General features: G+C 32.9%; 1 protein-coding gene across 2 annotated transcripts in view; it reads right to left on the bottom strand.

The window, feature by feature from the left end:
* The window catches only part of LOC129746292 (dicarboxylate carrier SLC25A8-like), a 47,151-nt gene extending 33,954 nt beyond the window's left edge, over positions 1-13,197 (bottom strand). The window contains exon 1 of one of the 2 annotated variants that reach the window (XM_055739891.1): positions 12,767-13,197. The gene's annotated coding sequence lies outside the window, so the exon portion shown is untranslated. The remainder of the gene's footprint in view (positions 1-12,766) is intronic. The other variant, XM_055739892.1, reaches the window with a different exon arrangement.
* Positions 13,198-14,574: the final 1,377 nt, after the last annotated feature.

Raw genomic sequence — 14,574 nt, 5'->3', positions numbered from 1 at the left:
ATCACTAGAACCGATGAGAAATTTGTTTTATTGTGCCAAAATTTTTATCGCCTAAATCTTTTGTTAACATACTGAAAATTCAGTGCAAAGCCGAATTTAGATGTCAGAATAGTCTAAAAAAAATGCAAATTGATAAAAATTTATTAGCTTACTTTGACTAGCCGTCAAGAATTGTGTGTTTCGTGTTTTGTAAATCTATAAATGACAAAATGTCACAAATTACCCACTTTTTACATTTTTTGTGGTCGTGGGCTAGAGAAATTTCAAATAAATATTTCCATGACGTTGAAGCTTCCTAACTTCTGCCTTGTCTAAGTGGATTTTTTTTCGAGTATTTAATAACAGACTTACAGCCTTTTCCCGAAGCATGTTTTTCGGATTTTTTTAGACTTTGAATAACTTTAAAATTTATGATTGTAGCTTAATATTGTCTGAAAATCATATTTGAGTCACGTTACATGCTTTCCAAAACTCTAAATCTTGTAAACAATAAGTTGATAAACAAAAGAGTTTTAGCGGAAAAAGTTTGAGCCCCGGTAGTATGATACCTATTCATACCACCGGGGCTCACAATTATGTACAAACTGTCGGTATGTTTAATGTTACATTTTGACTATTTTTGGCAAAAAGTAACTTGTTAAGTTTGGAATTCAGAATAAAACAGAGAATAAAAATTCCTTAGAGTTCTATTTTCTTCTAAATCGTGAACCAATCTAGCGAGAGAGAAAAAACCTCAATCCAGGAACTAGCCCGCTGCCTGACCGGTCACCGGACCGGAGCCAGTCATCGGTAGCAGTCAGTCGATTTGAAGCCGAAATTTAACTTCCATAAGCGACTACCAATACCGACTGACATCGGAATAAAGGCGCATATAAATAAGGCTCAGCTGAGTGAGTGCCAATCAAAGGGGAGAACCCTCAATTTATCATGTCCTCTATCAGCAGCGAGCGTTCGGTCTTATCGGTTACTGATACCTACCCAAGTAGTATTTTTGCAACCTCTGGATGTCTGCCAATGGGCGCTCATTTTGGAGGCCCGTTTCGCGTTCAGTAAATGACTAAACCCCGACAGTTATTATCATCAGCATCAGGTGGACCTGCTTGCAACCTCGAACTTGACAAAGGAGTTCGTCGACTGACTAACTGACTTGCAGACGATTAAGTTTAACAGTATTCAGCGACGGTCGAATAACTACCTAGTCAACTTGTATCAACAATGACTGTACTGTACACACAGTTTAAAAAGTGGAATTCGAACACACGTGTATCCTGTAAAACTCGAACAAATTGAAGATGATAAAAAAATCCTTCATCTTCGACGACGAAACACACATTCTCGGTCGTACGATCTTGGTCGTTGATCCATGGCCGTGATTTAAAACCGGTTCTTTTATACTTATATCTACCAACTCGGTTACACAATTTTTGGGGGCTTGGTTTTGTAAGATGTTCGCTCAGGTGATTGGCGCGCCATGGCGGTAAGATAAGGGAGTCAAATTTATCAATGATTTTTATTGGTTTGCCAAAAACTTTCTATTGAGACTGCATGAAACACAAAATTAAAAGGAAGAAAATATTTCAAAACAATAATGATTTAAGCAATGAGTTTTAATTACTTATCTGAAAATTTGCGACGAAGTTCTACAAGGTATCCCCAAAATTTCAAATTTGATTACTTTTTGCAACTTAAAAAAAAAAACAATATTTTCGCAGATTTTTTCCAATTTTTAACATGAAAAATACCAAACCACATTTTAAATGGGAAAAAAAATGCATATATGTACATATGTAACTCTCCCGGAAAAAAAACCGGGAATTGAAAATCGCACCGGGAAAAATCCGGGAATTCAAACCCATCATCGGGAAAAATACAAAAAAAAAAACAAAAATTCAGTTTTAGTTTCAAGATCAGGGATTGTAAAATTCAAAATTCAGAATTATTATTTGAATTTCCTAGTCAGAACAGTTTAAATAATTTGTGGGAAGAAAATCATAAGTTTAAAATAAAAAAAAAAAAAACAAAGAACTCTTTGTTGCAAACTTGAAAATGTAAGAAAAGGTTAATTAAACATCATCGCAGAAAAATTATACCTTATATAAACCTTTTCTTGTTGTGTTGTTGTACATTTATTTAAACCCTCGTTAAATTAATGTACAACAACATAACAAGAGAAGGTTTATATAAGGTATAATTTTTCGGCGATGATGTTTAATTCAAGAATTAAACACAAGATTCAAATTAAAAATGAAAGTTCAAATCATGTTTATGCAAGGCACGGTGTTTCATAACAACAAATTTGCGGTGTTGAATAGGAAACTATTTCTTATTAAACGCACTGTTTCATAGGAGATAGTTTTCTATTTATTTTACTCCTAACTTCCTATCTGGACTTCAAGAAGGAGACTAGAGTAGACTAAATACTTTTTTTTTTAAATTGAGCTTCCCAATTCACTTTTTTGTAAATCAAAATAGTCGTTAAAATTTTCCAGAAAACTTCACTTTGAAGGATTTTAAAAGCTACGGTTCCTTTTAAAATTCCGAAAAATTAAAAAAAAATACTAATGAAATGGATTTCTAAGCTGATCCGTGGCAAAAATCTGAAGGAAAAGTAAAAATTTTCAATGGAAATATCCTTAAAATACACATAGGAATTTTTAGCAACGCTGTGAAGAATTTTCAAGAGCTTTGTAATGAGAGTGTGTTTATGTAGATTGAAGACAAAATGCTTTAAATCCTTTAAAAATGTTTTACCTCACTCATAATATGTTTGTGTTTTGATATAAGTATTAAAAAAAACGTTGTATTGAATGTTAATTTATTGTTGGTTTTGTTACACTATGTTGACAAACAAAATAACACAATGATTGCATTAGAATTGATCTTTTTTTCTTGTTCGAGAACACATGGCAAAAAATCACATTTTTCATTGCTGCCAAGAGTTCAAACAAGCCGTTCGTCGGCAAAACACCCGTTCATATTTTTGTCGTTTCTATTTGATCTCAAGTTTGTTGTCGTTCCTCTTTCCACAAATGTGGACCGATGATTTTTGTAAGTATTTTCATCTAGTTTATCAAAATTTCAAAACAGGCTCAATATGTTTTATTGAATAGTCTTAAGCCGGTTGTGAATGAAAAAAGTAAAAAAAAAACATTTCTTTCAGAAATGCTTATTAATATTGACAATTGAGATGATTAAGAAATATTTGGAGCTGTCAAGACTAAATCTATCCACATATGCTTAACATGTGAGGATTCAATAGAATTTTTTACTTTTTATTAAAAAAATACTTTTAAAAAAACTCTCCATTCTGTCTTTGCTTTGCTGTACTAATCTCTAAATGAATCGAACACAATTTCCGACAATTTGATCATTATTTTCGTAGAACTTAATTTAAAAAAAAATCTTTATTTCTCAATATATTAGAATGGAACTATTTTTTTTAATACGCTTCGAGTCATATTGATCCGGAGGGCGCGGGAATGTTAAGAGATGATTTTGACTAATTTGAGGGCGCTGAATCCAAATATGTAAGTTGCTTTTTTTCTACCAGTGTAATTTTTGATATTCAAGATCTAACTTTTTAAAAAGGGGCGATTTCTTAAAAAAAAAATTTGGCCAAACATTTCTAAGGTATTAAAATTAAAGGTGTTTAATTGAAGATCAAACTGAAAGTAAAAATTGACGTTTTATTATACTTGTAGGTACCTAATCCGGGGTAAGATTGATCACTTTTTTTAATATTTTTCGATTATTTTTAATGTTAAGAAGAATGTGGTTTGTTTCATATTACTCAAACCAGTACTGGACTCCTATGAACGTAAAACATGGTTGCAGAAATTTTTGAGACTACTTTAAATTTGGTTTAAAAATCGATTTCGTCTCTGTTAAGAATTTGATGCTTTGGGGTAACATTGATCAGTCTCTATTTTGACGGTTTTAACGAGTTTTCTTGATCATAAAGGATACAAAACACCTTTATAATATTTACAAATGCTAGTTTATCAACCGCTGAGGAAGTTCGGAACAACCTCAAATTGTATAAATTCAATCATGAAATTCTACCAAATCGAACACCACACGTTCGGTGGCTCAAAGATACTAAATTTGTAACTTTTGGTCCAGTGAATTCTGAGATACACAATGTTGAATTTCGCTGTTTCTTGGTTTATATTTCTTTGCGGTTAAAAAAAAACAAAATCGTGATTTTGAATTTGTTAAGGCCGACCAACAATGATGCTGCATAAATTTAGGGGCTAAATTTTTTAACATTACTTATAAAATTTTAACTACAAAAACAAATAAAATTTTGACTTCATACACCATTCCCCTGTATTTTTTCCTTCAAAGTTTATCATTTGATAGGATTTCTAGCCTTTTGTCCCAGACTGGCTTACTCTTGGAAAATGTAACTATACATTTACTAAAAAAAAAGTTGAACTCGCACATAAATCAACCTGCTGCTTCTAACCGCTTTGATTTCATCAGGAAGGGTGTTTGTTAGTGAGCCTTCGAATGAATAAATATTTCAAGATTTTGAAATCACACTTACAGTACCGTTCATAATTGTATAGAAATTGGAAGCAAGCGCACTGTCACTTCGACTTTGAACTTCCATAACTTTTTACTATGATGATATTTTTCGATCAAATTTTTTGCGTTAGTTAGATCAACTATCACACTATTATAACACGAAATTTGAACTATCTGCAGTTTGTGTGGCCTGAGAAACAGTAATTCTACGAAAATCGGACTTTTTGGCCTTTTCTCATTCAAACTGCAATATCTCTGAAACTACGCTACATTTTTTATTGAAATTTTGCAGAGTGATTGTGGAAAATTACAGGGGTGTAGCAATATTATCTGCTTTGCCAAAAATTTTTTGAGAAGTTAGTTGGAATAGAATTTCGCCCCATCAGCACGGATTCTTCAGAAAAAGATCGGTGGTCACAAATCTTTGCGAGTTCACCACACGCGTATTGGATTGGATGGTCAAGGGATTCCAAGTGGACTGCATCTACACCGATATGTCGAAGGCCTTTGATGTAGCAGGAATCAACGAAATTTTGGATGCATCAGCGCGAATTGGTATTGGAGGTAACATCCTACCCTGGATCGAGTCTTATTTGGTGAATAGACAACAGTACGTGTCTGTAAATTCTGTGTGCTCGGCACCCTTTGAAACGTCTTCCGGAGTGCCTCAAGGCAGTCACTTGGGACCTTTGCTATTCATTCTTCTAATGAATAATTTGCCGGACTCCCTTTCGGATGCTTTCGTACTGATTTACGCAGATGATGTGAAATTATTTTTACCAGTAAAAAGGATAGAAGATTGTAGAAAACTTCAGAACGATTTGAATGTGTTCTCTGAGTTTATAATCAGAACCAAGCTGAAAGTAAACAATTCCAAATGCGCAGCAATATCCTTTACAAGAAGTAGTACACCAATCCAGTTTACGTATTCTCTAAGTGGCGAAAGTATTGCAAGAGTTACCTGCATTAAGGGGGGGGTAGGGTCTAACACTTTAAAAAAATCGATTTTTTTATTTTTTTATTTTCTTATTGTAAAACATTTCAAGAATGTTGTGTCAAATTTTCAAGTCAATTGAAGCAAAACTGTAGAAATTATAGGCCTTTATCTCCTCCTATCTAATACTGCAAGAAAGCAAGAGCAGAAACTTCAAACGCGTTTTTCTCGAAAGCACATTTTCAAAGTCCGTGGACATCGTCATTTGAAAACTACTTATCCGATTCTTTTCAAATTTGGAACATATTTTCTACATATAAAATACCAGACCCCAACGTTTTTCTTTTTTGTTTTTTTTTTTACTTTGGGGAGATTTTACAGGTGAAAAATGGCGGATTTTTTCGTGAAAAATCGTAGTTTTTACTTCAAACAGCCACAAAAATTTCATAAGAGGGTAAGCCATGACTTTTTTGGCGACGGACGCGTTTTTGTTTTCCTCCATCCGAAAATTTAATTCATTTATCGTTTAAATAGGAAATTTGAAGTGAAATAGTGATAATCTTTGTTTAAATGCTCGCCAGAAGTTTCCTACGCGTTGTTTGATTAATTTTTATATATTCAAGCATCTTTGGGGAGCGTGAAATAGCGGTGTAGATTCAGTTCGATTTAAGTTAGCGCCCTGAGAAAAGAGTACTATGGGAAGTAAATCCCAAAATTGATATGTGGAGTGATATTTGAAGAATCAAGCTGGAGCTATTTTTGCACAACGGTTATTGATTTGAAATTTATGTGAAGAAAAATAAAGCACGGCGACCTTATCATTGGCTGACGATGCGGTTGTTGGATGAAGTGAAAGGAGGTTTTTGATAAGTTAATTGTGGAGTGAAAAATTAAAATACAGCTTGGTAGAATTCTTAAAAAAAGAGCAAAGCCTGAGTGTCTAAATTATTGCTCCCCCGCTCCCCCGGCTTGTGTGTTATTCGGAAAATGATTCAGTGGCATAGATTGCGTTAAGTGTTAAGTCTTGGGAAAAATGAAGAGGCTTGCACACGTGAAAAATGTTTGACACATTGCTTAAACACATTCATTTAATGATATTTTTGGTGGGACAGTATCAATGCTTCTTTTTTAATGATACAATGACAATGGTCTGCAGCACTGAATCCAAACATGTTCGCGAACCGGGAAGCTCCGATGCAGAACTACTAGAAGAAGGCGAACATCGTCACAGCAAGCGTTGCCTTGCAGCATTTGGTGAGGAACTTCCAATTTAACTTTTCCATATTCGCTCTTGACTGGTTTTATTTCAATTTCAACGTGGTGTTATGCTTCCTTTAAACGACACAATTTAACGGTAAAAATTCAGGAAAAAAAATAGAATTATTAATCTTTTATAATTTCATATGATGATATGAAGATTCAAAGCATTATAATCATAATACAAAATTCATTTCACATAATCTGAATTTATCATTATTCAGCTTTAACTATTATTTTCATCACTATGGGTAAACAGGTCTGCCTAATTGTTCAATTTACAGAAAAATTCAATTAGTCAAATACTTTTGTATCTGACTGAATTTATGAAATAAACCTTTTGAGCTCTTAAAGGGCTCGAAAGGTCCTGTGTCTACTAATGTTTTATTTTGTTCTTCTTTATTTTCAAGAGCGAGTAAAGGCGCTTTATCCTTGGTCAACGACCAGAAATGAGGGAACACAGAAATCTATTTAATACAGATGAGTGGAATAAAAATGATTAAAATTACTAATTTCCAATCCTCACTGATTATTTGTCATATTTTATGATTTCTGTGTTCAAAATAACTCATTTGCAACCGCTGAAGGATGGGTCATATTTCATAGGTTCCATTATCAACAAGGAGCACTTTTTTAGCTTATTTGCTTCCAACGTAATGCCCCTCGGAGCGTATGGTACTGGTGGTCCACGCTTCTTCTTTCTCCTTGTTCCTGATGTCTCTGCGTTCTCTGCTCCACAGTAGGCCCGACCATTTCATGTTTTTAATTATTTTAATGTTTTCATGTTAACTTAATTAAAAGCATGATGAAAGACAAAAAGAATAATAACAAATTTGTTTTATTCTTCGGGACTCAGACATAAGTTCTGGCTGTGGCAGTACGATTAGTGATTAGTGATGAAACAGCCACAAAAATTTCATAATTTTTTTTTTAAGTTAAATAAAAACGTTGGGGTTCAGAAAAACATGTATTTCAAATATTTTGCTTTGATTTTTTGACTTCAGATGATTCTGTGCTGAGATACAGTGTCCACCGCAAATCCTGTTTTCTAAAAGGCATCCTCGAAAGTGCTCCGTCACCAGCTCATTTTTCAATATTTTTCTACGAAAAAATTACTAAATGTTCTTTTAAAAATGCTTTGTATAATGCAAAAAATTTGAATACATTTGTTTGAACGATAGCTCTAGAAAAAAATCATGAAAATGGTGTTTTTTTATACCCGTTAGACCCTACCCCCCCTTAAGGATTTAGGCGTCCAATTGGATTCTGGATTGAGTTTCAGGGATCACATCAGCAGTGTAGTAGCAGATGGGCTTGCTTTGTTCGGAGTCGTGAGACGTTTCGCTGGAGAATTGAAGGACCCATACACCATCAAAAGCTTAGTGCGATCGAGGTTCGATTTCGCGAGTACAGTTTGGAGGCCTATGTACCAAACACACATAAACCGAATGGAAGCTGTTCAGAAGCGTTTCGTCAAATTTGCAGTGAGGAATCTTGCCTGGGGAGAGAGTTTACCGGAATATAAACAATTATGTTATCTGCTAGATTTGGAACTGTTAGAAAGTCGGCACCGCATAAATGATTCAACCTTTTTTCTTAAGGTAGGTAGAGGCTTGATGGACTCAACGTTTTTATGTTCCCGCTTGACAGCGAACATTAGCACTTTGACATTGAGGCGACGCAGGCGTTATGCGCTTGACCATCGCAGGACGAATTACAGCCGCAACGAACCAGCTTTCCGTTTTATGAGGGAGGCGAATAATATTAACGGTGAAATAGATCTCAATTTAAGCATCCCGACAATCAAGAAGCTCTATGTGTTATATTTAAGAAATCAACTCTATGTAAGATAATTTTAAGTAGTTCGGATGACGGGCTCGGCCCATATACCCTTAATAAATAAATAAATATAAAGCTAGCATGTCTGAAGTTTTCGAAAAGTTCTATCGATGAGATCAAAAGTTACGCGAAGTGCAATATTTCAGGCATGAACCTTGAACTGCGATTTCTATAGAATTTTGGACGAAAATTTCCATAGGAAAATCCTATTCCCTGTTTAACAACCAGTAACCTATTTCAACCGAAAAATCACAACAATATCGCAAGATTCTGATTTCAAAACACAAATGGATCATTTAATCCATTTTTTCTTTTCTTCATTGTTTTTGCCAGACATTTTTTTTCTGATTGGTGGAGGAAACGATATTATTCTCATGAATCGTCCAAAATTCTATAGAAATCGTAATTCAAGGTTCATGCCTGAAATATTGCACCTCGCGTAACTTTTGATCTCATCGATAGAACTTTTTGAAAACTTCGGACATGCTAGCTTTATATTTCAACAATCACTCAGCAAAATTTCAATAAAAAATGTAGCGTAGTTTCAGAGATATTGCAGTTTGAATGAGAAAAGTCCAAAAAGTCCGATTTTCGTAGAATTACTGTTTCTCAGGCCACACAAACTGCAGAAAGCTCAAATTTCGGGTTATAATAGTGTGATAGTTGATCTATCTAACGCAAAAAATTTGATCAAAAAATATCATCAGAGTAAAAAGTTATGGAAGTTCAAAGTCGAAGTGACAGTGCGCTTGCTTCCAATTTCTATTCAATTATGAACGGTACTGTATGTACATTTGAAATTTTCAAAAGCAAACCTAGTTTTTCCCAATTTTAAACTCAACTTATAGGTTTTTCAACGTAGAAAAAAGTTTTGAGATGTTTCAACTTTAAACTTAGTTTTGTAAAAATCGGTTGAGTAACAAGAGAGTCTTAGCGCAAAAATTGTTTCACGTCATTTCACCCACAGCAGTATGAATAGGTATACAACATACGCCATTCGAAATCTACTAAACTAAAAAAAATTAAAATTATAAAAAATAACGAGCATTTTGGAAATAAAATAGTTCTCTAATAACATTTGCGAAAAAAAAATATCGGTATTAGACATAATCGTCATTTAAAGTTCAAAAGACGTACTTCAGCATTTTTTTAATTTTGATGATATTTAAGCGTGATTCTAAAACATCCATAAAAATATGTTTCAAATTTATGTAATGAGTCGTTAACTCCAGCCTTGTTTTATTTTTAGAAAATGATGATTTTGTTCAATGAGATAAGTATGATAAAAAAAATACAAATCAATGAAATAAGTTGAAAATTTTGCTATATTTTGACTTAATTAGCCGGAAAAACCGGAAATTTAAAAATGAAAAGTTTTGACCACCCTGGAAATCATATCAAGCATATGAAAATGCATTGAAACTTAATCCTATGTATTTTTGGGAAAATCTGAAGACTTTCAGCTCAAACCCGCCAGGTAACAAAAAAAATCCCCAAAAACCAACGGAAATCTAATTACATATTTAAAAAACACGTGGATATTTTTGAGTCATCAAAAAGAATAGTCCCAGGGTAAGAATGAGTGAATTAGCCATTTTCAATCTTTTAAGTTATTAAATCTTGGCAAAATTTACCAAATACGTGTACGTTCTGACCTATTCGATTACTAAAAATAGTACGCCAACTTAAAAACTACCGATTATAAAAAAAACGCCATCTAACAAATCAATAATGTTTAGTAAGCATTTTTTAACATAAAATTCTTAAATTACACAAAAAAAGTTTCACAACATTATTGATAGCAAAACTCATATTTATTCCAAATTACCAATTGTACTATGTTGGTTCCTAAATTTTAATACTCATTCATAAAACTGTTTCCACTGAATTTTTTTTTGTTTGCGTGACTTCGATTTTTTTCAGTCATTTGATTATATTAAGGTTGCCACATTTCCCGCTTATATCCGAAGTTTGCCCGAATTTTTAAATACAATATTTGAAAAAGATCCGATCCAGTCCGGATGCCCGATTTTATTGAAAAAAGACCGGATTTTGCACGGATTTTTTTCACAACAAATTGTGTTGCAAATTTTTTTATTCATGCTTCTAAAACCAAATTGTTTAAGCAAGTTTTATAAAAACAATCATGAAAGGTTTTATGAAAGCCTAAAATACAATTTAAAAACTGCTGATGAGTTATGATGAAAAAAAAATCAAGTTTTTTTTCTTGATGTGTATAGAATAATTATGGGTTTTGAGCAAGTTTGCCCGAATACTGTTCGGACTTTTGATCAACAATTAGAAATAAAATGGAAACGTGGTGAAAAAATTCTGACAACCTTAGGTTATATGTCTGTTTAACAAGCTTTTTTAGGCACAGCAAATGTAACCAAAGACAAAAACGGTTGTTGCTAAAATCAAACTGTATTTTTTTATTGCAACGTTAAAATTTTTATCAAGAGATACACTTTCCGAAAATGTTATGACTGAAAATTGTCCAAACAATAATGTCTTGAACTGTATCTGAAAAAAGCTTTCGAGTATTCTTAAGCGTTTCGGGACAGTTCATGTCCTCGGCAACTGGAGCTTGTTGCACAGATTTTTGTAGAATGTCTTACATTTAACAAAACTTTTTAATTGTAAACTATTTTCCTAAATTATCATTTTTTACCTTTTCGGCGAGACTTCACTATTTTTCAGAAAACCGGTTCGGTTTCTGTTCATAGAAAGATTAAGGATTGGTTTGTTAAAACAAATCGCTACTCGCAAGGATTCAGAACAAAGTTCTGAAAATGATTTGACGGCTTCCACCTTGGCACGGCACCGAAGATCTTCATCAGATTGCGGGCATTGAATCGATCGAAGAGATGGCCAACAACATCATCTCCAACTTTAGAGGCAAATCAATACCATCGCAGAGATTCGCTCTCTTTACAATAAAGTTAGTTTTTAGGATCTAGGATTAAGTTGATACATTTTTTTTTTGCTCTACAGGATATTCTTCTATATATCAATACTTTATTGCTATAGCAAATTTAAATCAAATAAATAATGTTTAGAATTTACTGAATCAAAGAGTTAAACTGATCATAATTGATCTGAACTCTTAATTTACTTTAAAAATGTAACTTGAATGTAATGATTAAAAGACTAATAAAGACATATTTAAAAAAATCACTACTCGCTTCAAATAGCATGTTTACCATTGTTCATAAGACATCTTGAACTTGATTTTTCACTAAGGTGTTCCATTTGATCCTTAAAATGGGTAAACAAAATAAAATAGAATAAAAAAAGTATTTCGAGTACAAATCTGTCTTCAAAGGTAGTGAGTTAACCTGCAACATATTTTTTTTTACAAATATAGCAAAAAAAAAATAATTAAAAAAATTTACCCGAATCAAGATTGACAAAATTTTATGGAGAACTAGAAAATATTAACTAACTTTCCGTCACCACATTAGCGCCAACTGAAAGGGGAAGCAAAACTTTTTTAAGTAGCCAAAATTTCTCTCAATTTTTCTCAATTTTGGATAAGCTGATCGTAACTAGTGTCGGAATTTTCACCTTTTTAACAAGTTAATGTCTAAATTCTAGAACTGTGAGTGAATAAATCACAGTATATTTGAATTCATCGCTTCCAAATATTTAAGTCAAAATTAGCCTTAAAATTCTTTGCACCGCTGGAAAAAATAAAAACATTTTGTCACTTTCTATCCATGCAATCAAAGTGATGCACAAACAAGTGTTGCATTTTTATCGTTTACAGTCCTATTGTAACCCTGAGTAATCGATCGATTTTTCGATTCTTTCTGGAATTGATTCCGGCAATTTGGGAGGTAAAAAAAACATCAAATCTGAGGAAGCAAACTATCACTAAAAGAATCCAAGAACAAAATATAAATAAATAAACATTCTCGACGCCTGATTATCATGAATCGTATGTAAGTATCGTATAATTCAAATGTAAGATGAAATGGCCGGTTCATTTAGATTTTTTTTATTTCAATTCTATACGCACGATTTCGAAAATTTATTTTTCATTTTGTTTTTCAAAATTGATTCAATTTTAATTTTTTAGCACTCCGATCATATCTTTAAAAAACTATTTTTATTTTTTTTTTTCGATTATAGCTGTTTTAGCATCTTCTATTCGCGACCAGAATTGATCATCCTTAAAACATTTCGAACTTGAAAACTTCTTACCTTTCTAAAACATACCAAAATTGATGGCACTTTTGATTCGTTGCTTCGAAAAGCTTATGTTCAAGTTCACTGGTTTTCCTTTGGAATTAATCAACTCACTACTGTGGTCGAAAGCTTGCTAATCGCCCATCAAAAACAACACCCCCATTCACTTTTGCGATACCGAGTTTTGTTCGCCAAGATGCACAATATAGGCTAGGACTTCCTGTTTTCCACTTCACCAAAAACCCAACACTCAACACAATTTCCGTTCAATCACCAGCAAGGCTCGAGGTGTTAGGTCGATCGCGTTTGCTCAAATATCTTGAATGGTGGATCGATCACTACTGATCACTTCTTGATGTATAGCTTAAGTTTGAATTTTCTCGCGGTCTCCGTGATCCCTTCGCGCTGGGTGGGAACACGACTGAAGTCCGGCCCGAATGAACCGAACCGTTTTAAGGCGCCGTCGTCTGTGTTCATGCGATTGCAGATAGCGCACAGCACTGACGGACTAATCTATACAGCGGTGGTGCGATGGCGTCGAGCTGTCGACGACGACGTCGTCGTTGATACGCGCGCTATCGAACGTTTATTATTGGTCAGACTGATCTTTGCGCCAAATAATCATCACCAATAATGCGCGAGTGAAATGTGCTGAAGCTGGAATCGCTGACACGGCCAAGATAGTCACTTGGGCGTTGAGATTGTTTTCGAAGAGAAATAGATCAACCAAATCAACAAGTTTTGCAAAATGTGCTATATAGTTTTTTCAATCCACAAATAATGTTGGAAAAATTAGCACCTCAATATTGCAAACTGAAGTATAAATAAATATCAGTCAGGCCCAAACGATGTGTTGGTCCAGTTCAAACGGACTTTGCTTAAAATGTAGAATGTTGAGTTTCGTTTCATGTTGTTAAAGTTAAGACAAAAACTAAAATATTCATCCTAAACGCTTTGAAACAAGCTCTTTCTTTAAAAAACACTCGTGTTGATCGTGAGGGAATTTTGAAAGAAAATAAATAAACAGATAGTTTAGTAAGTATCTAAGAAAGAAAACAAAAAGACTAAAAAGACTAAAAAGACTAAAAAGACTAAAAAGACTAAAAAGACTAAAAAGACTAAAAAGACTAAAAAGACTAAAAAGACTAAAAAGACTAAAAAGACTAAAAAGACTAAAAAGACTAAAAAGACTAAAAAGACTAAAAAGACTAAAAAGACTAAAAAGACTAAAAAGACTAAAAAGACTAAAAAGACTAAAAAGACTAAAAAGACTAAAAAGACTAAAAAGACTAAAAAGACTAAAAAGACTAAAAAGACTAAAAAGACTAAAAAGACTAAAAAGACTAAAAAGACTAAAAAGACTAAAAAGACTAAAAAGACTAAAAAGACTAAAAAGACTAAAAAGACTAAAAAGACTAAAAAGACTAAAAAGACTAAAAAGACTAAAAAAAACTAAAAAGACTAAAAAGACTAAAAAGACTAAAAAGACTAAAAAGACTAAAAAGACTAAAAAGACTAAAAAGACTAAAAAGACTAAAAAGACTAAAAAGACTAAAAAGACTAAAAAGACTAAAAAGACTAAAAAGACTAAAAAGACTAAAAAGACTAAAAAGACTAAAAAGACTAAAAAGACTAAAAAGACTAAAAAGACTAAAAAGACTAAAAAGACTAAAAAGACTAAAAAGACTAAAAAGACTAAAAAGACTAAAAAGACTAAAAAGACTAAAAAGACTAAAAAGACTAAAAAGACTAAAAAGACTAAAAAGACTAAAAAGACTAAAAAGACTAAAAAGACTAAAAAGACTAAAAAGACTAAAAAGACT

Source organism: Uranotaenia lowii, chromosome 2, assembly GCF_029784155.1.
Source record: "Uranotaenia lowii strain MFRU-FL chromosome 2, ASM2978415v1, whole genome shotgun sequence".
Taxonomy (NCBI): Eukaryota; Metazoa; Arthropoda; class Insecta; order Diptera; family Culicidae; genus Uranotaenia; species Uranotaenia lowii.
The sequence above is the reverse complement of the archived record's forward strand: the minus strand, read 5'-3'. Positions and strand labels throughout refer to the sequence as shown.